General features: G+C 39.7%; 1 long non-coding RNA gene across 1 annotated transcript; it reads right to left on the reverse strand.

Annotated features, from left to right (window-relative positions):
* Window positions 1-10,055: 10,055 nt before the first annotated feature.
* LOC105740591 lies at window positions 10,056-19,896 on the reverse strand. Its single transcript, XR_001116643.1, has 4 exons — window positions 19,057-19,896; window positions 18,845-18,960; window positions 11,245-11,406; window positions 10,056-10,597 (listed from the first exon to the last, which is right to left on the reverse strand). It is a non-coding gene; the product is annotated as an uncharacterized LOC105740591 (long non-coding RNA).
* Between the last annotated feature and the right edge of the window lie 4,442 nt (window positions 19,897-24,338).

The following is a 24,338-nucleotide window of genomic DNA, read 5'->3' on the forward strand; positions in this document are numbered from 1 at the left end:
CCCACCACAACCTCCTGAGTGCTGGGACTACAGGTGTGTACCAACACACTCAGCTAATTTTTAATATTTAAAAATTTTTAGTAGAGTCAGTGGTGTCTCACTGTTGCCCTGGCTAGTCTCAAATGCCTGGCCTCAAGTGATCCTGCTACCTTGGCCTTCCACAATACCGGGATTACAGTGAGATACTGAGCCCAGCCTCCTGTGGCATTCTTTTATCTTAACTTTTATTTTAAGTTCAGGTGTACAAGTGCACATTTGTTATATAGGTAAACTTGTGTCATGGGAGTTTGTTGTTGTACAGATTATCTGATCACGCAGGTATTTAGCCTAGTACCCATTAGTTATTTTTCCTGATCCTCTCCTTCCTTCCACCCTCCACCTTCTGAAAGACCCCAGTTTGTGTTTTCCTGTATGTCCATGTGTTCTCATAATTTAGGTCCCACTTGTAGGTGAGAACATGTGGTATTTGGTTTTCTGTTCTGTGTTAGTTTGCTAAGGAGAGTGGCCTCCAGCTCCATCCATGTCCTTGTAAAGGACATGATTTCATGCTTTTTAACGGCTGCATAGTATTCCATGATATATACGAACCACATTTTCTTTATACAGTCTATCATTGATTTCTTTATACAGTCTATCATTTAGGTTGATTCTATGTCTTTGCTATTGTGAATAGTGCTGCAGTGAACATATGCATGCATATGTCTTTGTAATAGAATGGTTTATATTCCTTCAGGTATATACCCATTAATGGGATTGCTGAGTTGAATGGTATTTCTGTCTTTAGGTTTTTGAGGAATCTCCACACTGTCTTCTCCAATGGCTGAACTAATTTACACTCCCACCAACAATATATAAGCATTACTTTTTCTCCACAATTTCACCAGCATCTGTAGTTTTTAATAATAGCCATCTGACTGGTATTAGATGGTATCTCATTGTGGTTTTGATTTGCATTTCTCTAATGATCAGTGATGTTGAGCTTTTTTTCATATGCTTGTTGGCCCCATGTATGTCTTCTTTTGAAAAGCATCTCTTCATGTCCTTTGCCCACTTTTTGATGGGTTTGTTTTTTTTTCTTGTAAATTTGTTTAAATTCTTTGTAAATTCTGGATGTTAGACCTTTGTCAGATAGGTAGATTGCAAAAATTTTCTGCCTTTCTTTAGGTTGCCTGTTCACTCTGATGATTTCTTTTGCTGTGCAGAAACTATTTAGTTTAATTAGATTCCATTTGTCAATTTTAGCCTTTGTTGCATTGCTTTTGGCGTCTTCGTCATGAAATCTTTGCCCATGCCTGTGAATGGTGTTCCCTAGGTTGTCTTCCAGGGTTTTCACAGTTTTGGGTTTTACATTTAGTTCTTTATCCATCTTGAGTTAATTTTTGTATATGGTGTAAAGAAGGGGTCCAGTTTCAGTCTTCTGCATATAGCCAGCCAGTTGTCCTGGCACCATTATTGAACAGGGAATCCTTTCCCCATTGCTTGTTTTTGTCAGGCTTGTTGAAGATCAGATAGCTGTAGGTGTGTGGTCTTATTTCTGGGTCCTCTATTCTGTTCCATTGGTCTGTGTGTCTGTTTTTGTACCGGTATCATGCTGTTTTGTTTACTGTAGCCCTGTAGTATAGTTTGAGGTAGGGTAGTGTGATGCCTCCAGCTTTGTGCTTTCTGCTTAATATTGCTTTGGCTATTTGGGCTCCTTTATAGTTCCATGTGAATTATAAAATAGTTTTCTCTAGTTCTGTGAAGAATGTCAATGGTAGTTAAATAGGAATAGCATTGAATCTATAATTTGTTTTGGGCATTATGGCCATTTTCACAATATTGATTCTTCCTATCTATGAGCATGGAATTTTTTTTGTGTGTCATCTGTGATTTTTTTGCACGATGTTTTGTAGATCTCCCTATAGAGCCCTTTCATCTCCCTTGTTATCTTTATTCCTAGGTGTTTTATTCTTTTGGTGGCAGTTGTGCATGGGAGCTCATTCCTAGTTTGGCTCTCAGCTTGACTGTTGTTGGTGTATGGGAATGCTAGTGATTTTTGCACATTGATTTTGTATTCTGAGACTTTGCTGAAGTTATTTATCAGCTTAAGAAGGTTTTCAGCTGAGTCTATGAAGTTTTCTAGATATAGGATCATGTCATCTGCAAACAGTGATAGTTTGACTTCCTCTCTATTTGGATGCCCTTTATTACTTTCTCTTGCCTGATTTCCCTGGCCAGAACTTCCAATACTATGTTGAATAGGAGTGGTGAGAGAGGGCATCCTTGTATTATGCCAGTTTTCAAGGGGAATGCTTTCAGCATTTGCCCATTCGGTATGATATTGTCTGTGGCTTTGTCATATATGGCTGTTATTATTTTGAGGTATGTTCCTCAATACCCAATTTAATGAGAGTGTTTAACATGAAGGAGTGTTGAATTTTATAAAAAGGCTTTTTTGCTTCTATTTAGATAATCATGTGGTTTTTGTCTTTCGTTCTGTTTATGTGGTGAATCACATTTATTGATCTGTTGAACACACTTGCGTCCTGGAGATGAAGCCTACTTGATTGTGGTGAATTAGCTTTTTGATGTGCTGCTGGATTCAGTTTGCAAGTAGGGCTTTTTGAGAGAATTTCTTAGTCTTTATTTCTAATTTGATTGTTTTATTGTCCAAGAGACTGTTTGTTATGATTTCAGTTCTCTTATATTTGCTGTGGAGTGTTTTACTTCCGATTATGTGATTGATTTTAGAGTAAGTGCCATGTTGTGTAATGAGAAGAATGTATATTCTATTGTTTTTGAGTGGAGAGTTCTGTAGATATCTATCAGGTCCATTTGATCAGGTCATGAATATCTTTGTTAATTTTCTGTCTCAGAGATCTGTCTAATATTGTCAGTGGGGTGTTAAAGTCTCTCACTGTTATTGTTTGGGAGTCTGTATCTTTGAAGGTCTTGAAAAACTTGCTTTATGAATCTGGGTACATATATATTTAGGATAGTTAGATCTTCTTGTTGAATTGAACCCTTTACCATTATGTAATGCCCTTGTCTCTTCTGATCTTGTTGGTTTAAAGTCTATTTTGTCAGAAACTAGGATTGCAACCCTTGCTTTTTTCTGTCCCCCATTTGCTTGGTAGATTTTCCTCCCTCCCTTTATTTTGAGTTTATGTGGGTCACTGCATGTGAGATAGGTCTCTTGAAGACAGCATATCAATGGGTCTTGGTTCTTTATCAAGCTTGCAACTCTGTGTCTTTTAATTGGGGCATTTAGCCCACCTACATTTAAGGTTAGTATTAATATATGTGATTTTGATCCTGCCTTCATGATGTTAGCTGGTTATTTTAAAGACTTTTTTTATGCAGTTGCTTTATAGTGTCACTGGTCTGTGTACTTCAGTGTGTTTTTGTAGTGGATGGTAACAATTTTCCCTTTCCATATTTAGTGCTTCCTTCAGGGGCTCTTGTAAGGCATATCTTGTGGTAACAAATTCTCTCAGGATTTGCTTGTCAAAAAATCGGCTTATTTCTCCTTCACTTATGAAGCTTCGTTTGGCCAGATATGAAATTCTGAGTTGGAATTTCTTTTCTTTAAGAATGTTGAATATTGGTCCCCAATCTCTTCTGGCTTGTAAGATTTCAGCTGAGAGGTCCTTTGTTAGTCTAATGGGCTTCCCTTTATAGGTGACATGGCCTTTCTCTGTAGCTGCCTTTAAAATTTTTTCTTGCATTTCCACCTCTGAGAATCTGATGATTATGTGTCTTGGAGATGATCTTCTCATGGAGTATCTTACTGGGGTTCTCTCTCTGCATTTTCTGAATTTGAATGTTAGCCTCTCTAGCTAGGCTGGGGAAGTTCTCATGGATGATATCCTGAAATATGTTTTCCAAATTGGTTTTATTCTCCTCATCTCCTTCAGGTATACCAGTCACAGATTCAGTCTCTTTAGATAATCCCATATTTCTTGGAGGTTTTGTTCATTCTGTTTTATTCTTTTTTCTCTACTCTTGTCTGTTTGTCTTATTTCAGAAAGGCAGTCTTCCACTTTGAGGTTCTTTCCACTCTTGGTCTATTCTGTTATTAAAACTCGGGATTGCATTATAAAATTCTTGTCATCTCTTTTTCAGCTTTATTGTGTCAGTTACATTCTCTATACTGGCCATTTTGCCTGTCAGCTCTTGCAATGTTTTATCATAATTTTTACCTTCCTTGCACTGGGTTACAACACACTCCTTTAGCTCAGTGAACTTCATTTCTATTCATATTCTGAATTCTATTTCTGTCATTTCAGCCATCTCAGCCTCAGCCCAGTTCTGAACCCTTGCTGGAGAAGTGATATGGTCATTTGGAGGAAAGAGGGCACTCTGGCTTTTTGAGTTTTCAGTGTTCTTGTGCTGATTCTTTCTCATCCTTGTAGGCTTATCTGCCTTCAGTCTTTGAGGTTTCTAACCTTTGGATTTTTTTTTTAACAGTCTGGCCATTTTTCTGTCAGGCTACTGTGGTATGCCAGGGGTCTGCTCCAATCTCTAGTTGCCTCAGAATTATTTTTAGTACCTGGAGTAATCACCAATGCAGTCTGCCTCTTCCTCTGAGAGCTCCATCCCAAGGAGGTATGGACTTGTTTCTGGCCTGAAAACATCTTTAGGAGGTGGTTGATGACCCCAGGAGGTCCCACCTGATCAGGAGGAATGAGATTGGGGACCCACGTATAAAAGTAGTCTGGCCAAGTTTTTGTATAGCAGCTTTGCTGTACTCAGGGTCCACTTCAGCCCCTGGTCACTTTGGATACTCTGAAGCCCAAAGGTTGGAACAGCTAAGTCACCCAAACAGCAAAGATGGTGGCCTGCCCCTCCTTCTGGGAGCTCTGTCCCAGGTAGGCCTGAAATCTCTGTGAGGTGAGAGAGGGCATCCTTGTCTTGCCAGTTTTCAAAGGGAGTGCTTCCAGCTTTTGCCCATTCAGTATGATATTGGCTATGGTTTTGTCATAAATAGCTGTTATTATTTTGAGATATATTCCATCAATACCTAGTTTATTGAGAGTTTTTAGCATAAAGGTGTGTTGAATTTTATCGAAGACCTTTTCTGCCTCTATTGACATAATCATGCAGTTTTAGTCATTGGTTCTGTTTATGTGATGGATTACATTTATTGATTTGTGTATGTGGAACCAGCCTTGCATCCTAGGGATGAAGCCGACTTGATCATGGTGGATAAGCTTTCTGATGTGCTGCTGGATTCAGTTTGCCAGTATTTTATTGAGGATTTTCACATTGATGTTCATCAGGGATATTGGCCTGAAATTTTCTTTTTCTGTTGTGTCTCTGCTAGGTTTTGGTATCAGGATGATGCTGGCCTCACAAAATGTTAATTAGGGAGGAGTCCCTTTTTTTGTGTTGTTTGGAATAGTTTCAGAAGGAATGGTACCAGCTCCTCTTTCTACCTCTGGTAGAATTCGGCTGTGACTCCATCTGGTCCTGGGCACTTTTTGGTTGGTTATTAATTACTGCCTCAATTTCAGAACTTTTTATTGCTCTATTCAGGGATTTGACTTCTTCCTGGTTTAGTCTCGGGAAGGTGTATGTGTCCAGGAATTTATCCATTTCTTCTAGACTTTCTAGTTTATTTATGTAGAGGTGTTTATAGTATTCTCTGATGGTATTTTGTGTTTCCGTGGGATCAGTGGTGATCTCCCCTTTATCATTTTTTATTGTGTCTATTTTATTCTTCACCCTTTTCTTCTTTATTCGTATGGCTAGTGGCCTATCTATTTTGTTAATCTTTTCAAAAAACCAGCTCCTGGATTCATTGACTTTTTTTAAGGGTTTTCAGTGTCTCTAGCCCCTTCATTTCTGCTCTAATCTTAGTTATTTCTTGTCTTCTGCTAGCTTTTGAGTTTGTTTGCTCTTGTTTCTCTAGTTCTTCTGTGATTTTAGGGTGTCTGTTTTAGATCTTTTCTACTTTCTGATGTGGGCATTTAGTGCTGTAAATTTCCCTTTACACACTTCTTTAGCTGTGTCCCAGAGATTCTGGTATATTGCATCTTTGTTCTCATTGGTTTCAAAGAACTTATTTCTGCCCTAATTTCGTAATTTACACAGTAGTCATTCAGGAGCAGGTGCCCATCTCCATCTTTAGCTGGGTGACCTATGCAATAAATCTGAACCCCAACTTCCTTGTTTATGAAATGGGAATAAATCTACATACCTTGTAGGTTGTTGCTACAACCAATTGTGGTAAGGTGTGTAAATGCCCAGAACAGTGCAGGACACCTAAGAGGTGCTGATACCATTATTTATCTTTCCTATTTCAAAGGAAAAATTACCATCATCTCAAAACTAATATCAATAACTGAAAGTTTTTTTCTGTTAAAAATTAGTATCAGCCTATGTATTTACTGATCTCCTATAAAATATTACAGCACATAGAAAACAGAAACTGGCACATATGTATGACATCTGAAGAATAATTAGTCTGTGTTATTATTTAAGTATTATGAATAAACATTTTTGGGGAGTCCAGATGTTTTGATATATTTAAAGCATAAGTGTCTTCAGACATGGAGCTTAAATTAGTCTTTCTCTTGGCCTTGAATCTTCCTTTATCCACTCAACAATGGTAAGGTAGGATATCCCCTTTTAAAATCCCTCCTAATGACATCTAATGATAGTTGAGATGTAAAGTTGAATGACTAAGCTACATGTTATTCATTTTCACAATCATTTTCTATGGAAGTTGTCTAGGGTAAGTGTATTCTACTTGTGTTGCCAAACGATTCTAACTGGTATAGGCATTTTGGCATTGTGTATTGGGTTTTGTAGCACAAAGTGTTTTGGGGTTTTATCACACAGGTTAGAATCCTCACTCAAACTCATTACAGTAGCTCCTTGGAGGTTTTTCAGTAACAAGGTGCTAATCTAGTAATAACCACAACCATTTGTTGACTATTTACCCTGTTACAGATGTTTTATAAACATTAATTATTTTATCTTTTACAACAACCATGAAAGGTAGATGCATACTCTCAATAATTCAGATGGGAAAACTGAGGATCAGGGGGCTTAAGGCACTCACCCAAAGTCAAGGAACTCATACATGACAGAGCTGGGATTGAAACCTGTCTATGCTGACTCTGGTACTTTTCTGCTTTCCACTGCTCCACCATGGCTTCAGAAATTTTAAATGAGGGGAAAACCCCATACACCCCTAAATCTCCCCTCATTTTATTTCATCTCATTATAAGGGGCTTGCTTATTCAACTTATCAAGGACACATACATGGCTAAAATGTCAGCATCCATCTAATTTATTTCACTGGAGATCCAAAATGATATTGAAACTGCTCTCCTGAGAGATGAAAAGTTGGTGGGTTATTGCATTTCTTGGTTTCTTGCTTAAAAATAATTAATTGTGTTCAGAGCTCCTCAGCTCTTTCTCTTGCCCTAGTGCTGAGGTAGTGAACTGGGTTGGGGGCTGGGGGAAGAAACAAGGCAAGGGAGGCAGGTCAGTTTTGCTTTTATTGACAGTGAAAGCAGTTAATAGTTTATGGAGAGCAAGCTCCCTTGCTAAACTTTGCTGCCAGTGTTGCCGCTGCGGTGAGATGATGTCCGGGGCCAACCCTTTGTTGGAGGAGGGAGGATGATGGGGCAAATAATGACAAAGGGGCTCCCTCTTTCCTTTTATTATCCACAGTTTCAAAAAAGTGAATGCAAGAGAAAGAGACCATAATGGGGAAAATTCGACATCATAGTCTGGTGATCCCAGTGAGGCTGGTTCCTTCTGTCCCTGCCGCTTTCTTCTGCAGCACATTAGGCTTATATGAGGCTCAGAATCTCCTAAGAACTGAGAAGTGCAGTACATTTTCCTGAAAGTCACCGTGACAGATGGGAATGTGGCCAAACACCCCACACCACTTGTTGATCATCTCTTTTAACAGGCTGCTGCTGAGCAAGGTTCTCAGGGGCCAACTCGTGCTAGCCAGCTCCCCAGCCTCTCCGACTTCCTTCAGGAGGCTGGCTATTTTGCCTTGCCTGACCTTGGGGTGGGGTGGAGGAGAGAATTTCAAAGAAGTGAATCAACTTCATCAGAAGGCCTGCTTAGTGTTTTATTTTGTGCTACATGTGCATAGGAAGCTCATTTCATTTCCACAGCAATTCTTTATTTAAAGGTAGGTATAATTTTCTCTATTTTACGGAATATATAACTGAGGTCCAGGAAGTTAAATAAATTCCCTAAGATCCACCACTAGGAAGTGGTAAAAGTAGGATTCTAACTCATGTTTTTCTCCTTGTGGTACTTCTGGTGACACTGATTCCTCTCAGCTGGGATGGTCTTCCAAGTTGAGAGGACAGCCCCCCCTACCCCCTAGAAACGTGAACAATAATGATTATGGTGAACAAGGATGGTGAACATCTCAGAAAGAATGAATGCTCCTTCACTGGAAGCTCTCGGATTTTGTTTGAATTTCATCTTGTCTGATTTACAGAAATTAATGAGCTACTAGATCTAGACCTGGTGTGTCTTGATAACATGACTTATTTTTAGTGCTTTAGCATTTAAAAGGATCTGTTATAATTTCATGCTTAAATAACACCAGATAAGGGCCTGTGTTCGTCTAGTGTAATTGGAAGAAGCAATGGAAAAGGAAACAGTTGCTTCTAAACAAATGGCATGAATGCATCCCAGGAGAAATTTGAAGATAGAGAAACCTCCCAATAAAACAAACACCAGGGTTTTAATTATTCTCCTTGGAGAGCATTTCCCATAGGCCAGAGCTGGCCTTTAAGGACACAGAGACCTACATAAGGAGGCTAGAGATGTGTGTGGGGTGGCAGTGGGTGTTGGAAGCCAGGGGCAGGGTTGCCTCAGTGAAGAAGTGCAGCTATCCATCAAAAAGCCTACTTAGGTTGCTTGAAAACAGTGGGGAAAACACAGGAGTGAACCTCCCTCCCTTCTTGGACTCTGGCAGGGCTGATTTGTGGACTTGTCCCTGTGGCTTTAACATCACCATCCTCAGGGCCTCTGAGACCACCTAAGTCACAGTACCCAAGGCAATGGGAAAAAGCTGGCTGAAATAACTAAAGCTGGGAGAGGTTAGAGACTATGATATAGTAAAACGACTGCTCTCCCAGATGTCTGGACCTCTGAATCACCCACAGGCCACTGAGCCTCTTTCCTTCCCTGCTCTCTCTAAAGGCATTCCCGGACTGGGAGCCTCTTCCTTCGCCATCCTCTTCCCAGCAGTACCTATTGGCCCCGCCCCTCCCGTGGCCATGCCCCCTCTACACTCAGCCAGCACCCAGTCTCGCTCCCGCCAGCCCCTTTCTCCCATGGTAAAATTTTGCTCTCTTTGTACATTTACATTTCTGCTGACTGCAAGGATCAGTTTAATTTCATGGGTGTCATTTCCTTCAAGAAATCTCTGTCTGAGCAGCGGCCCATTGAATCCATGGTAAAACATATTTTCCTACGGTAATGATTTTATGGGCCCATAAGTCATGAATTTATTATGATCTCAGCCCTTGCTGCTGATTGCTGTAAAATGCAAAGTAATTAACAGCGAGCGGTAGCAGTTATTCCCACCTGGTAACGTGCTCCTTCGTTCGCTGATGGGTTTGATTAAAGTAATGACTAAAGAGTGAAGCCTGGCTGTAAAATATTAGCATGATTAATGCTGTATCCTAAATAAGAAACAAAACTAACTGGTATGGTCTGAGAAATTAAAAAAATACACACACAATCCTTCCTCTCCCCCCACTCCCATCTCCCTTAAGCAATTGTTATGGCTCATTTAAGGTGTGTCTTCCTTCCCATTAAATAATGTATGGATTCCAAGGCCAGAGGCTGGCTAGCAGAGCATATCACACAGTTCCCACAACGTTTAAAGTGCTGGTGTTAAGTTTTTTCCTTTTCTCTTCGATGTGCAGAATGGAGCTTGGATGGGGTTATTCTTTGAGCTAAAGCCTACAGAGCTGCTAAAAGGCTTTCTCCCACTCTACATGAGGCAGGGGTCTTTGGTTAGGGCTACCTCCAACCATAGAGATATGCTTGAAATTGATGAGTCTCAGTCACCTTTCCCAACCTTAGGAATAATTTGTTTCTATTGTCACATTGGTCTGGGGATACACAACAACTCACACAATGCCTATTTTGATGCCTAAACACTTAACTGCCCTTTATGCTGGTGCTATGAGGAGGTCAAGCTTCTTGAAGCTCCACCTTCCCTGGAAGACCAGGTAGGAAGCTCAGCTGTGAGTTGGCTCTAAGGCAGTCCTGCTCATGGCATGCCAGTGTCTTCCCCTCTCAACTCTGAGAGCACTTCACACTCCAGAGAGCCAAGAGACCATAAACAGGCACTGTTCTCCTGGAGTATGTATGGGCAGGCAGTGGGGCGGGGAGTGGGCTGGAGGACATGGCCTGCTTGCTGAGGAGGTCATGGAGAGATAGGAGGGATCTGCTTCTGCCCTTCTCCAGTGGTCCTTAATTAAATTCACATTACATCTTTGTAGGTTGGAAGAGAGCAGCCAAAAGAAAGTCAGGATATGCAGGAAGCTATGTGCCAAGGGAGATCCCTCAAGTATTTGGCTCTAGAAAGATTGTTTTGCCAAGGGTGAGATGACTGAGGCTGCAGGAAGACAAAAGTCCATTTGATTAACTCAATATTGCATACCTAGTATATGACAGCCACAGGAATACACTCTTCTAGTCTAGAAACATAAAGCAAGGGGAAGATGATCAAAAAACCTCATTTGCAAGGGACAGGAATAAAGAGAAGTGGTACCTTGGAAAAGGACTTGTGGCCATGATATCCTCAGGGAGCGGTATGGACAAGTGGCTGAAGGGAGAATGCCACACTGACACTGCGGGAGGTTGAAGTGGCTCTTCTGCACATCTTGTGAATTTGGAAGGGAAAAGACCATTTCTTATGGGGACAAATGGGCATCATTTTTCTGATTCATAACCATGGAGACCAGGAAAAACAGTACTATAAATGTGCACCTCTCTCTGCTTCAGAAGAGCTCAAAGCATTTAAAAAATACAAGGTCCTTATGAAGAAAGAGGTGAGGGACAGGCATGCATGGCCCCATTTTAAAGATTCAGGGACCTAATTATGGAGAAAGAAGTGATTGGCCCAAAGCTGCTCTCAGTAAGGGGCAGACGCAAAGTCATACCCTGTGTCTTTCCTATTAACCAACTGGTAGCTGTTTGTTCAATGGGTTGTGCTTCACATGCCAAAGTTCTGGAGGCTACACTTCCAAACCAATGGAACACCTGGCTGTGTTGGGTCATCCACCAGCAGTGGCTATTATCATGACTGCTATCAATCCAAGAATATCACATGTGCCATGCTGGGACAGTACCAGGCAGAAAAGCACCAGGTTTCTCCTTATAGTAGACAGCTGTTTCCCAGATGGAAGGTACTCCTGCATTTTCCTAATCATGGGTGAAGCAGAGGCAAAGTGAGGTTGTGTTTCAGGTGAGAGGAAATAGATCTATAAAAATACTTTTTATTCTTCTCTTCCCCTTCCTTCTCAATCACTTAATAAAAACACTTGTTGCATCATATCTCAGAAAAAATATAATGAACATGCACCTTTTTGCCTTTACTTCTCTGGCTCTTGCTCCTTATAAGGGGCAGATGAAGGAAAAGTTATTGGGATCGCAATGCTGGCACCAGGAAGATAAATGTGAAGCCCTCCCTCTCTCCGCCGCTGAACAGGTCAAAAAATGATTGCATTGGGCGTGAAGGATTTATGTCTGCCGTGAGTCAGTCAGAGTGTTGGGGTAAATCAAGGCTGACATTTTTAGCATCTGGGAAAAAAAAGCAATTGCATTTTATGTCTACATTTTGCTTGGCTAATCAAGGTGCGGAAGAGGCACTCTGCCTGGGGAAACTTTCCCACTTTTCATTATTTAGGTAGAGTTTGGTTTTTCCCATAGAAACATGAAGGAAGGCTTCAGGTTAAAGAAAGGAAAAGGCCCTCCCTGTTAGTTCTGACTTGGAGAGATTTTAATTTGGTGGCAGGGGATCTGGGGAGGGACTGGACATGTGAGCTACCTGAACAGTCTTAGGGATAGCTCTGGAGCAAGGGGATGGATAACCACCTTTGCAATGAATTTTGTCTCTCCAATAGGCCTCTAGCAGGACCTAGGACATAACAGAAACATTAGGGGTGGGTGGGGAACTAGTTTGATGGTTTTGACTAAATTGACCAGCTACTAATTGATTACTAATCAGTCCTTTAACTGAAGCAACCAGTGAAATAACTACGCAGATTAGTTAAAACTGTTGACCCTGTTGATGCATGTTGACATAGTTCAAGATCAAGCCACAGTTAATGTGTGCAAGGGGAAAAGACAGATGAACAAATTATCTAGCAATTTTTTTTAAGCCTTCCATTTCCAAGGTCAGTTTATCTAAGTGCTTTGCCTTAGTAAATGAAAATGTATTTGGATTTCAAAAGTGTTATATTTTGCACGAGGGACAAGATTCAGCAAATATTACTTTCATATGTTAACAGATAGTAATCATGGTAGCTAATGTTTTGGAGGGAGGGGGTTTACTATATAAAGTGCTTAACAACTTTATATATATGATCTCATTAAACCTCCATTGCTCCAGGAGCTAGTTATGATCCCCATTTATCAATGGGGAAACTGATGGTTAAAGGGCTTGACTAATAAACCCGAGGTTATATCCAGCTCTTCCTAGCTGGTAAAAGCTAGAGAAGTTTATTGAACCGAGGGAATTCTGCCTTCATAGCCTTCATCCTGAACTTCTATGCATGCTACTTCAGATTTGATCAAAGCAGCTATGCACATTCTAACAATTTTGGGAATAAGAGACTCAACAAAAACAGATTTCACGGATGTTTAGATTTTCTATTTGTGGGCTTGAAAAAGGTTAGGAGCCAGCCACAGGTCCTGCAACTAGGTACCTATGATGATAGTAATAGCTAAAATGTATTGCTCACTTGTCATGTGCCAGGCACTGTGTTAAACTCTTTATGTGTATTTACTCAGAGAAGTCCCACATAGCTCGAAACAAGTCAGCCTATTATGATCCTATGTTCCAGGTGAAAAAAATTGAGGCACCGAGAAGTTTAGATTCTTTTCCATGCATTTAGCTAACAAGTGACAGCCAGGATGGGACACCAGGCACATTGACATCAGAGCCGTCACATATACTGTTCTGGATAGCCCTCACAGTGCTTTGCCATGCTCACGGAATGTGTTTCTGGTGAGGCAATGGTGTTGGCAGTTGTTAGTTGTTTGCCTGCCTTCTTGTGTGTCTGTGTGTGCCCTCAAATAATTGCTTTGTGATGTCTGACTAAAGAGACTTCCAAGTTCTCTTTAAAAAAATTTAAATACTCTTCCTTTATTAGCACATACTGAATTTAAAAATAATGGAAAAGCAAAAAACATTATTTGATTGGGAGGCCGATGCAGGCCAATTACTTGAGGTCGGAGTTCGAGACCACCCTGGGCAACATGGTGAAACCCCATCTCTAGTAAAAATACAAAAATCAGCCGGACACGGTGGTGCACACCTGTAATCCCAGCTACTCGGGAGGCTGAGGCAGGAGAATCACTTGAACCCAGGAAGCGGAGGTTGCAGTGAGCTGAGATGGCACCACTGCACTCCAGCCTGGGCAACAGAGTGAGACTCCATCTCAAAAACAAAAACAAACGAACAAAATATTATTTGAGATTTCAGTTGGTGCTTTCTTGCCCAGGGCCCTAGGACTCCTAGAAGTCCTTTAAGGAGGTAGCGGAGACCTTAAAGAAATGTTCTGTATATCTAAAAACTGAACTGAAATGGATTTACTGATAATAAGGCTTCAGAGGGTAACTCAAACACCAAGTTCATGGAATTATATTAGCTCAGTGAGGTAATGCTGATTATTGCATACTGATTGTTCTTTGATGAATAAAGATAGGGAAATGGAAAATTCTTTAATAAAGGTTGTCAATGAGAAAAAAACATTAAAAATAGGAAACCTTAGAGGAAAAAGAATAAAGGAGGTCCTTGGTGACAGAAAGCCTGGGAGCCCCTCTTGTTCTTTTTGTTCCCTGTCCCTTGGTTATTTGTTCAAAATGTTATCAAAATACCTTTCAAAGACCAGTGATGTAATTTATGTAAAGTGTTATGCAAATACTAGTTTTTGTTATTAATATTAACAGTAATAGTTATGATAATGATCTTGCTGTGGCACATGTGATTTCATTAACAATTGTATCAAGAACCTTAATTTTAAACATTTCATTTCCTAGAGTTAGATTTAACTTCTTCCCCAAACCCTGCATTAGCACAGTCGTGTCCTGACATGCCGTGTGCTCTGCGTATGTGTACATGCTTGTTTAACGCATCACACGTGTGTGCATGTGTGCAGTGCACGCACACATAGCCCATAGTTTTGTGAGTTTTGTGTTGCTCTCACCCCCTCTGCCTTGTACAGCTGCACATTATAAGATTCTTTGTTCAGAAAACTTGTTTGAAAGGGCGATGAAGCATTTGGGTCGAGGTGTGGGTTTTTACTCCCACATTTTTTGCCAATAATTAGACAAACTTTACCATCAAATCTTCTTTTGCCTCTGTGGAGGATGAAGGGTCTGGGAGAAACTGGATTTGAAAATCTGATCTGGCTGTCACATTGTTCGGGGACTGTGCCTACACACACAAGTTGGTTTGAATGTCACAAAGAGGTTATGAACTTGTGTTTCCAGGTATGCCCCTACCATACCTGGTGCCAAAAATGGATTTGACTTCATTCTTCCTTTTTAACTAGTTGTTTTGATGCACTTTGGAGACAGTCTGAATAATGCTATTAATTGGGCAGAGATTAGCACATAATCAAATCACATCTGCTTTTAAAAAAAAAAGAGCCCTCTTTATTAAAATAGCATAAAGTGTAAATTGATTCATAGCAACGTAGCTCTGTATTCCTGATTAGAAAAAAAAGTTATCAGTAGAATAAGATTGGTACCTGCTCTAATATTTGTTATCACCCCTTCTTAGTCTGCTTCTGTATATTTCCTTTCTCTTATTTCCTTTATCTTGTATCCGGCTGCTGCTTCAACCTGGCTCACACCACCAGCAAGCTGAGTGCCCTCATGAACACCCTAGTTCATTCTCACGGTCCCTGTCTTACTCCAGAGCTCTCTTCTGCTTCCCTCCTTTGTGTAAAGCTGTCTTCCTTCTCTTGGTGCCTTGGGTCCTGCTGGTCTTTTTTTTTTTTTTTTTTTTTTAGCATCTAGAGCAGCAGGACATCCCTCTCTACCACCTGCATGTGTGCTTGAGCAGGCCATGTTCTAACCCACAGCAGCCCCCTGTCCACTCATGGTTGTGTTGTATCTTCCTTGCTCTGAAGCCCATAATTACTAATTTTTACTTAGACTGGGCCTCTTTTATAACATCAGTTTTCACCACCCGCCAAAGAATTTGCCAGTGACTTAAAAAAAAAAAAGTTCTACCTTCCTCTTATGTCTATTATTCAGATTGAACAGGAGGGTTAAAGTAGCAGTGTGCCATGGTTTCTCAGATAGCAGAAGTACAACCAGGGCCTCCAGTGGGGGCCACAGGCAGTCATTTACTGGGTCAGGCATTGAACTAGGTGGGACATGAGTTGATCTGAATTGGTATTTTTCTCCAAGGCAGTCTCTGTAGATTTGAGGAGCTGGAACATACATGGAATTAAGTGGCGGCCGAAAGGATGTGACAAGTGAACTCTGCTGCCACTTTGCATCCTGGCCAAAAAGGAAAGGCTTTAGGTTTTGGAGTTTTACGTGAGTCCAAATCTGGGTCTCCTGGCTTATTAGCCATGTGACTCCTGAGTCTCACTTTCCTAATCCCATAAAATGGGAATGATGATACCTGCTTCACAGGGTGTTACGAAGAATAAGTGAGACAGTGTGTTTAAAATGGCTAGCAGAGCACACAGCAGGTCTATGGTTGCAGCAGGTCTATGGTTGTCATGTGTTGTGGTAGATCAAGAGAAGACATCCCTGGACTGTGGAAACCTAAACATGTTAGCACAGTCATGCTGCAAAAAAATTCTGAACATCAATGAAAATTGATGAGCATAAAACTACCGGAAACAGTTTCTAATGAAACGGTAGTCTTTGCTATGCTGAGCCTTGCACTTCCTGGGGGTCATGGCTGCCCAGAGGACTTTGCTCATTAGGGGCAGTGAGGCAGGAGGGCTGGAGCTATACCAGATCAGTTTTTTTACCCTCAGGCAGCTCCTCTGGTGGAAAAAAGACATGACTCACGTCTTTAGAAGCTGGGAGAAGGAAACAGAAGATAAGTCTCTAGAAAGAGTTGAGAGTCAGAAAGAGACTTAGAAGAACCCCAGAAGGGCAAGTACATACAAAATCAAGGGCAAAAGTCTGAAGATTGAAACATGAGAAAAAAGAAATGCAAATGTAGGAAGACTAGAAACAAGTTTCAAAAATATCTGTACCTGTTGGAACTTTGGTTAAAATCAAGAAGGTAATAGGAATACTTGGAGAGTCTTACACTTAGCTTATGTTATCAGTTGCAGAGATACTCTGTGTGTGTGTGTGTGTGTGTTTGTGTGTGTGTGTACATGAGCACACATGAATTCAACTGTGGTGGTCTCTCCTCTTAACAAAGACTGGTTCCTTCAAACATGTCCAGGATCCCATTCTTTCTTAATACTGTGAAGTCTCCAATTTTCTCCTCTCTTCATCATCGTTAATCTCCCCCTTTCTTACTGCATTATTCCTCACAGTTTGAATGCATGTGGTAGTATTTTCCAAGTTAAAATCAAAAAGCAAAACCTCCTCATGACTCCTTATCTCTCTCCAGCCAGTGCCTCAATTCTCTGCTACCCTTCAACATAAAACTTCTTCTAGAAGTTGTCAAATTGTGTTGCTTTTACTTTCTCATCTTCTCATTCATTCCTTAGTCCACTCTTTTGCCCTAAAAGTAGTAGCCCAAGGTCACTGACAATTTCATTGCACCATCCAAGGGCAACTTTCAGCCTTATCTTCCATAGCCTCTCAGCCACATTCTCTAAGGCTGAAGGCTATTATTTTCAGCATAGGCCTCCCTTGGCTTCTGTGGCTCCACACATTTCCTGACTGTCCTCTTCTCACCTGCAGTCTCCTTTGCTGGGTCCTCTGTGCTGGCTCTCTGAGTGTGGGTGTACTCTAGGGCTTAGTTCTGGGTCCTCTTCTCATCTCTCTGTACGCTTATTTCCTAGGTGACCTCCTCTATCCCCTGTGGCTTTAAGCACCATCTGTATGCTGATGACTTACCAGTTTATGTCTCCAGTCCAGAAATCTCCTTTGAGATTCAGACTCGTATATATCTAACTGGCTACTTGACATCTCTACTTGGATATCTCATAGGCATCTCTAAAGAAACATGGAAAAATAGCATTTTCTCTTTTCCTCCCAAACCTGTTTCTTTCCTAGAATATGCTGTCTCCATAGATGATGGCACCATCAATGCAGTTGCTCAAGTCTAAAGCCCTCAGTTCACTGACAAAATCTGCCACATCTATCACATTAATTCATTCATTTGTTCAATTAGCAGTTAGAGTTGATGTTCATTGTGTGTGGCAATTATGTTCTATAAAGTCACTGTGAACACTGATTTAGCGAATACTGAACCATTGCTCTTAGAGAAAACACAGGTTAGGTGCCTTCGAGCCTCTGGTTACAATGTTTTCATCAACTGACCAATATATTTTAGGTGTGTTTCTGTTTAAAAACACCTTCTTGAATATATATGTGTATATATAGTTGATTCATTAATATTGAATTCACAGCCAACAGCGCTGGCTCATACTGGAATGAGGCTCACCTAACACACAGATTTTCTCCGTAAGTCACACCACAGCTTTCTTGCACTCACGAACACTACATAGCACTTCAGCACTAGGACTGGGGGGCGTTTTGTACAGCAAAAGCACCAACACAAAGCACAAAAATATGACCAAACTTGGCACTAACCAGGCAGCAAAAAGGACACTTGTTGAAAATATAAAACTAGAAACAAGAAGGCAAAATGTGCTCTTGTTTGACCTCAGCTAGGAACATCCATGACTCAAACTCTTCACCTGTTTTTGCAAGTGCATTTCTGCAAACAATGGCAAAAGTGCCATAAGCACTGATTTTGGGGTTACAAGTAAATTTTAGGGAATAAGCAAATTCATAAATACGGAGTCTGTAAATAATGAGGAGCAACTATATTGCTATTTACACACCAAACACTGTACTAAGAACTGAAGATAAGTCTGCTAAGCAAAACACACATTGTTCCTTCCCTCACGGAATATACTAAGTCAGACTCCTGTGTATACTGTATTTTGAATCAGTCTGCTTTTTTCAAATTCTCCCCCAACTACCCTAATTCTTATGACCTATATTTGCCATTTGGGCAATTACCTATTAAATGATTTACTTCTAATCTTGCCCCCTTCTATTCATTCTCTAACTATGGGCAGACCAATTCCCTTAAACATGAACTGAATTGTACTGTGGTCTGCTTTTTGTCCTTTAATGATTTGCTCCTCAAATATTTACTGTGGCAGCAGAGTCCTGTTGATCTCTGCAGCTTCATCTTGAACCACAGCCTCCTTTCACTCATGCTCCCACTACATGGGCATCCTTTCATTTTCTTGTGTGTGCAAAGGCCTTTCCTGCCTCTCAGCCTTTCTACATGCTGTTCCATAGGGCTGTGTCTAGAGTACTCCATCAATTTCTGTTCGTCCTCAGATCTAAGCTCTATCCCCTTAGAAAAACCTCCCCCTGAACACCAAGGCCTGCCTTGTTATTCTCTATACAAACACACCTTGTTTGTTTCTTTTATTACACACTTAATATTTTATAACATACTTACATTTAATATTTTCTTTATGGTTTACTGTGTCATCCCTCACTAGACTTTTAATTCCAGGAGAGTAGAGACCATGTTAGTTTTGTTTACCACTCGTTTCTCAGTATCCAGTACAGTGCCTTGTACACAGTAAGCATGTAATTAATATTTAGTAAATGAATGAATTCATGAATTATTAAATAATTTCCTTAGAGTATCAAAGGGTCCCCATATACCAGCTTGTCAGCTAAAGTAGAAAAGCTCCAATATTGTCTTCATCCAATTTTCTTTTGCTGTTTCTAGTAATTCTAGAGAACTTTATTCCAGTTCTTATTCTGGATTTCTAATTTAGCATTTTCATTAGGTCTAGGAATCCACTCTAAGAAGCAGAGCCATAGCAACCTATTTTCTTGTCAGGTTCCCAGATTCACTGCCCCACCATGGGCTTTATAAGGTATTCTTGAGGCTCTCCTAGTCAGTCAGTGCCATTGAAGCCTATTCCCAGACAACCCCACATCCTTGCACAGTCAGCAATATAGCTGGCTTACATTAAGCCCTTTTACGGGTGAGTGAGCAGTCATGTGGACCAAATCTTTCGAAGAATCACCTGAACCTAAGTTGCCCTTTCAATCATTTGTAGCTCAGGCCATTGGCCTTGAAATACTCTGAGCTGCACAAAAGAGAACTGGAAATAATAGCCAGAAAGTTCAGAAAGTCCTGTTTGGACCCAGTATATGAAAGAACTTTTTAATAGTCATCTGATTGAAGACAAATGGACTACTTGAGTAGGTAGTAAACCCGAGTCCTCAAAGGGGTTGGAAAGCCATTGTCTGGAATGCTGGAGAGAGTATTATTATAGTTGATGAGCTGATGGTCTCAGAGTTTTTCAGACTGTGACCTGTGGACTAACTGCATCAAAATCATCTGGAGATGCTTGCAGGGCAGTGGGATTAGTTGTGGCGGCCCTAGCATGCTTGTTGAAAACCATTTCTTAGTTTACACCCCAGCCTTAGATATAGAAGGTATGGGGGATGCAGGGTGGAGAATCTCTGAAGCTTTAGAATTCTGACATAGATAGTCTCTAAGGTGGTTTTATGCCTTCATATTTTGGTCTTGTGATCTCATAATTATTTATTAGTCAACAAATGTTTTTGAAAACTATCAGTCAATGTTTTTGACTTCAGAGATTTTGATGAATTAATTTCATGTGTCAATTGGCTAGGCTATGGTACCTAACTACTTATTGAAATACTAATCTAAGTATTCTCATGAAAGTATTTTGCATATGTAGTTAATATCTATGATCAGTTTACTTCAAGTAAAGGAGATTATACTTGATAATTTCTTTTATCAGTTGACAATCTTAAGAGCAAAAACAGGTTTCCCAGAGAAGAAATTCTGCTTCAAAACTACAGCTTGAAACTTCTACTTGAGTTTTCATTCTGTTAATTTGTCCCACAGATTTCCAATTTGCCAGTCTTCACCATTGCATGAGCTAATTCCTTAAAATAAAACTCACATATATATATATAAAATAAGTCTATTTTACATATGTATGTGGTATATATGATAGTATATGATAGATATTATATATGTGTATGTATGTGTATGCCCATTCACATTCACATATTTCTCTGGAGAACCCTAACTAATCAACAGATATAGCAGAGAACAAAACTAAGTCACCTGATCTCATTTTAGGTTCCACAGAGTGCTGAGTATTATTTTTTCAGTCTTTTTACATTTATTAAAACTGTTGAGATCCAGCATATGGTCTATCTTGATGAAAATATCATGTACACCTGAAAAATGTATATTCTACAGTTGTAGTTTAAGGTGGTTGAAAGTATGGTTTGGATCACCTATGTCTTTACTGATTTTTATCTAAGCGTTCTATAAATTTTTGGAAGATGGGTGCTAAAATCTCCTACTATGATTGCAGAATTGTCTGTTTCTTTTAATTCTGTAAATGTTTGCTTTATTTGGTTGTAGCTTATTATTAGGCACATGCCACATTGATGATTGTTATGTCTTCTTGATAAGTTGATTCATTTATCATTTTGAAGTGTCCTTCTTTAATGTTACTTTCTATCTTGAAAGCTTATTTTATCTGATATGAAAATATCCCTGGCCACCTTATTTTTTAGTTTGCCTAGTATATATATTTCCATTAATTTACTTTTATCTGTTAATTTATTTTTAAAGTGCATCTCTTGTAGGCAGCATGTAGTTGAGTCTTGCTTTTAAATTTATTCTTACAATCTGACTTTTTTTGGAGTGTTTAGTTCATTAATGTTTAATGTAATTATTGATATTTTTGGATTCTCATCTGCCATTTTATTTGATTTTTTGCACACTTTATTGTTCCTTTATTTCTCCTTTCCTGTCTCCTTTTAGACTAAATAATTTTTACAATTCTACTTTATTAAATTACTTTTTTTGCATTTTTAGTGGTTATTCTAAGGACTGCAATATACATCCTTCACTTTTCATAGACAACAAGGAGTTAATATTATATCAATGCATGTAAAATATGAAACTTTGTAAGTGTATAGGCCCATTTACCTCGCTCAACCTCAACCAGGTCTTTTAGGCTATAGTTGTCATATGTATTAAATCCACATAGACCCTGTAAGACAATGTTACAAGTTTCCTTTAAATAGTCATATGTATTTTATAAAAATTAGACAAAACTAGTATTTTATATATATTCAGATATATGCGATTTCCAATGTTCTGCATTCCTTCCTAAGAATCTGAGATCTTATCTGGTATCGTTTTCTTTCAGGATGAGGAGCATTTATTATTTGTAGTATGAATCTGCTGGTGATGAGTTCTCATTTTTAGAAAATCTGAAAATTCTTTAATTTTGGCTCATTCTTTATTTTTTTATATATATTTATTACACTTTAAGTTCTAGGGTACATGTGCACAATGTGCAGGTTTGTTACATATGTATCCATGTGACATGTTGGTGTGCTGCACCTATTAACTTGTCATTTACATTAGGTATATCTCCTAATGCTATCCCTCCCCCATCCCACCACCCCACAACAGGCCCCGGTGTGTGATGTTCCCCTTCCTGTGTCCAAGTGTTCTCATTGTTCAATTCCCATCTGTTAGTGAGAACATGCAGTGTTTGGTTTTTTGTCCTTGCGATAGTTTGCTTGAGAATGATGGTTTCCAGCTTCATCCATGTCCCTACAAAGGACATGAACTCATTCTTTTTTATGACTGCGCAGTATTCCATGGTGTATATGTGCCACATTTTCTTAATCCAGTCTATCATTGTTGGACATTTGGGTTGGTTCCAAGTCTTTGCTATTGTGTATAGTGCTGCAATAAACATACCTGTGCATGTGTCTTTATAACAGCATGATTTATAATCCTTTGGGTATATACACCCGGTAATGGGATGGCTGGGTCAAATGGTATTTCTAGTTCTAGATCCCTGAGGATTCGCCACACTGACTTCCACAATGGTTGAACTAGTTTACAGTCCCACCAACAGTGTAAAAGTGTTCCTATTTCTCCACATCCTCTCTAGCACCTGTTGTTTCCTGACTTTTTAATGATTGCCATTCTAAGTGGTGTGAGATGGTATCTCATTGTGGTTTTGATTTGCATTTCTCTGATGGCAAGTGATGATGAGCATTTTTTCATGTGTTTTTTGGCTGCATAAGTGTCTTCTTTTGAGAAGTGTCTGTTCATATCCTTCACCCACTTGTTGATGGGGTTTGTTTTTTTCTTGTAAATTTGTTTGAGTTCATTGTAGATTCTGGATATTAGCCCTTTGTCAGATGAGTAGATTGCAAAAATTTTCTCCCATTGTGTAGGTTGCTTGTTTACTCTGATGGTAGTTTCTTTTGCTGTGCAGAAGCTCTTTAGTTTAATTAGATCCCATTTGTCAATTTTGGCTTTTGTTGCCATTGCTTTTGGTGTTTTAGACATGAAGTCCTTTCCCATGCCTGTGTCCTGAATGGTATTGCCTAGGTTTTCTTCTAGGGTTTTTATGGCTTTAGGTCTAACATGTAAGTCTTTAATCCATCTTGAATTAGTTTTTGTATAAGTTGTAAGGAAGGGGTCCAGTTTCAGCTTTCTACATATGGCTAGCCTGTTTTCCCAGCACCATTTATTAAATAGGGAATCCTTTCCCCATTTCTTGTTTTTGTCAGGTTTGTCAAAGATCAGATAGTTGTAGATGTGTGGTATTATTTCTGATGGCTCTGTTCTGTTCCATTCGTCTATATCTCTGTTTTGGTACCAGTACCATGCTGTTTTGGTTACTGTAGCCTTGTAGTATAGTTTGAAGTCAGGTAGCATGATGCCTCCAGCTTTGTTCTTTTGGCTTAGGATTGACTTGGCAATGTGGGCTCTTTTTTGGTTCCATATGAACTTTAAAGTGGTATTTTCCAAGTCTGTGAAGAAAGTCATTGGTAGCTTGATGGGGATGGCACTGAATCTATAAATTACCTTGGGCAGTATGGCCATTTTCATGATATTGATTCTTCCTATCCATGAGCCTGGAATGTTCTTCCATTTGTTTGTGTCCTCCTTTATTTCGTTGAGCAGTGGTTTGTAGTTCTCCTTGAAGAGGTCCTTCACATCCCTTTTAAGTTGGATTCCTAGGTATTTGATTCTCTTTGAAGCAATTGTGAATGGGAGTTCACTCATGATTTGGCTCTCTGTTTGTCTGTTATTGCTGTATAAGAATGCTTGTGATTTTTGCACATTGATTTTGTATCCTGAGACTTTGCTGAAATTGCTTATCAGCTTAAGGAGATTTTAGGCTGAGACAGTGGGGTTTTCTAGATATACAATCATGTCATCTGCAAACAGGGACAATTTGACTTCCTCTTTTCCTAATGGAATACCCTTTATTTCTTTCTCCTGACTGATTGCCCTGACCAGAACTTCCAACACTATGTTGAATAGGAGTGGTGAAAGAGGGCATCCCTGTCTTGTGCCAGTTTTGAAAGAGAATACTTTCAGTTTTTGCCCATTCAGTATGATATTGGCTGTGGGTTTGTCATAAATAGCTCTTATTATTTTGAAATACGTCCCATGAGAGTTTTTAGCATGAAGGGCTGTTGAATTTGTCAAAGGCCTTTTCTGCATCTATTGAGATAATCATGTGGTTTTTGTCATTGGTTCTGTTTATATGCTGGATTACGTTTATTAATTTGCATATGTTGAACCAGCCTTGCATCCCAGGGATGAAGCCCACTTGATCATGGTGTATAAGCTTTTTGATGTGCTGCTGGATTCAGTTTGCCAGTATTTTATTGAGAATTTTTGCATCAATGTTCATCAGGGATATTGGTCTAAAATTCTGTTTCTTTGTTGTGTCTCTGCCAGGCTTTGGTATCAGGATGCTGCCGGCATCATAAAATGAGTTAGGGAGGATTCCCTCTTTTTCTATCGATTGGAATAGTTCCAGAAGGAATGGTACCAGTTCCTCCTTCTACCTCTGCCTCTGGTAGAATTCAGCTGTGAATCCATCTGGTCCTGGACTTTT

Source organism: Nomascus leucogenys, chromosome 12 (genome assembly GCF_006542625.1).
Source record: "Nomascus leucogenys isolate Asia chromosome 12, Asia_NLE_v1, whole genome shotgun sequence".
Classification (NCBI taxonomy): domain Eukaryota; kingdom Metazoa; phylum Chordata; class Mammalia; order Primates; family Hylobatidae; genus Nomascus; species Nomascus leucogenys.